Source organism: Dendroctonus ponderosae, unplaced genomic scaffold, assembly GCF_020466585.1.
Source record: "Dendroctonus ponderosae isolate FM_Combo_2020 unplaced genomic scaffold, Dpon_F_20191213v2 Dpon_F_20191213_10, whole genome shotgun sequence".
Taxonomy (NCBI): Eukaryota; Metazoa; Arthropoda; class Insecta; order Coleoptera; family Curculionidae; genus Dendroctonus; species Dendroctonus ponderosae.
The window spans coordinates 1808968-1811530 of record NW_026017111.1 but is presented as its reverse complement, the minus strand read 5'-3'; the positions used below and the strand labels follow the sequence as shown (position 1 = coordinate 1811530).

General features: G+C 38.8%; 1 protein-coding gene across 3 annotated transcripts in view; it reads left to right on the top strand.

Moving 5' to 3' along the window:
* Window positions 1–838: 838 nt before the first annotated feature.
* Window positions 839–2563, top strand: part of LOC109542621 (protein 4.1 homolog) — a 20809-nt gene continuing 19084 nt past the window's right edge. For 2 of the 3 annotated variants that reach the window (XM_019911914.2, XM_019911912.2), the window contains exons 1-2: window positions 839–941; window positions 1229–1711. The gene's annotated coding sequence lies outside the window, so the exon portion shown is untranslated. The remainder of the gene's footprint in view (window positions 942–1228; window positions 1712–2563) is intronic. The other variant, XM_019911913.2, reaches the window with a different exon arrangement.

Sequence of the window (2563 nt, the reverse complement as noted above, 5' to 3'; positions counted from 1 at the left end):
TTAGTTTCAGTTCCCAAAGAGCTTCAAACAATTAACTCGAATGGAATGAACCTTCTGAACGCCAAAGTTAACATTTCTTGTCAATTGTGATCCGGAATTGTGAAATTCCCCAGTGCCAGTCGTACTATAAGTGATAATGCCGCATTGATATTAGCTAAAGTTTCTCAATTTGCCCTTCTAGAATAATTAATTTATTGTTGTTACTAACAAGCAACTTAACACCGCTAGCAATTATAAACATGTACATGTACTTATTCAATTTCATTTCAACTGTTGGACGTCTGCAAAGTGAATCGAACGTACTTTTATAGTACTGTTTATTTGAAGGAGAGATTTCTAAAGAAATGATTTCCTTTGTGCATTAAGGCGAGTTGATAGCGAGAGCGCGTTTTCATACTAGCAATTAATAAGTAGGCAACAATGTTTTATAAAGCACTGCGAAATGGGGAAAATAGTTTAATTTGCAGCAAAAAATTGCTTCGTTCTTTCCATTTGCCCGGCAGTTTAATTGCGATTTTGTATAGACAACTTACTCTTTATTAGTTATTGCCAGATTTTCATCAGTATACCTAGTTTATAGACCAATTTAAACGCCTTTCAAGCGCTTAGTTGTCTTATTTTTACTTCTGAATTGTTGTGATATTAGCTCTTTTTTAAAATATACTTTGATTTTGTTATTTTCCATTTGTATCATTTTGAGACCCTTGAAATAATTCCTATCAAATGCTTTTCAATTTGGCGCTCGACTTGGTCAATCAACGACAGCCAATCAAACGGGTCGCCTCGTCATCACCATGGAGACGCTATAACGTCAACACTCGAAAACTTATTGTCGCAATTGGTGTCATGCCCCTGCTAATTTCGCAATTTCTAGGCATTTATCGGTGAAAATTGATGGAAACATCGAAGATAGTTTCCACAAGCCCTGTGGATTGTTCACGGTAAGAGAAGTTGCGTTCATTCCACGTATATTTTGTTAATTTCGATGTGCGCCGAACGAATGCTCAAAGCAAATTTCCAGTTTGACCTACGGGGAGGTTTTGGACAATAAAACCCCAATATACAGGGTGTTTTATATAGGTATATTCTCCCTTAACTGGCAGAAAGTTATCATCATTCCAAAATTCGCAGAGATTCCAATACATTGTTGATTGAATGACCGCATCGAAATTAATCACCATGTTCCATTTAAATTGTTGATTATAACTAAGTAACCTTTTATTTGTAGTAATGACGACCGACTAGCCGTTTGATAAAGTAAAAGGCGTGACGGCAACACTATGTATATCCATGACGTAATGGCTTGAAATACGTGAGCCACTGGAGCGGTGGAGCGACCATTTTGAATTCCAACGCGTCCGAACGTTAGAGTAAAAAGTAGTGCGGTGTTTTTTGCAAAATTTTCGGCTAATTGCGGGTTGATTTGGGTTTTTCTGACTAAAATTCTTTCAACGAGCATCACGCAGTTGTTGGGGCGGAGGGCAAATTATCGGAAAGTTCGTGAGTGATTAATTGAAAAACGCAATTAAAGGCGGAAAAGCAGGTTATGTTGTTGGTGCCAGAAGTTTGGCAGTTGTCGTGTCGATCAGTCTTCGTTAGTGTTGTTTATATGGTGTGTGGCCCATCCCAGCTCGTCTGTGTATGTGTGTGCCGTGTCCATAATCAATTCCCCAGTTAACTCATTACATGGATTACTTCTTCTGTTGATAAGGTAGGCTGTAGACCTAACAGAATAGTGGAGCGGCTCTAGTGGCGTTCCTAATTATGCGGCCGTTACAACACCAGAATGCCTCATTCTCACAACAATCCTACTCTATTGTGCTTAACAATTGGCCTGCGGTGGCTGTTGATGATAAACCCAGATTGTTTGGCATTTAAATTGATTTTTCTCCCTGTTGTAAACAAGGCCATTAATCTGCTGTGAAAAGTAGGTTATTGAGTAGCATCGTTTTCAGCCAGCTCGGTTGCAGGTATGCAGTCCAGCTTTGTCAATATTAGTTAGTTGTTAGATTGTACGCTGCTATTTTGCCTGAAAAACATGACCCAGTTGGGCTGTTTGGGAGGCATCAGCTGAGGTCAGTTTATTGATTTTCTCTTCACAGCAGACGAATGATCACTAACTTGATTTGCATTGATATTAAGCAAAATAAACATCCGGTTTTTGGGTTCGTCGAGTCCCAAAAGATCTCTCTTTCATTGGTTTTATTGTTGATTTCATCCATTAGATTTAGCATATCCGGTTATTTTTATTCATTGATGGTTTTGTGCTGTTCTTTTCTCTGTGGTTTTATTAAGGTGGTTATAGCGAGGTTTTGGTCATAGAATGCTTAAGTATGTCAGACGCTTAAAAAAGTGTGAGTGTCGCCCCATGGCTACCCGAGAAAACGCCGTCGAAAATTGACAATTTGCAACGTAGCGCCAGACGCCACAAGAACAATTTAATAACAGTTTTATTAGATAAGATCAGAATTAATAGATAAATTCATGCGTTTTCTGGAGTTTCGAATGTTTTTTTCAGCCCAAATCAATAAGGTTCGACACAAGGGCGGATCCAGAGGGGGGG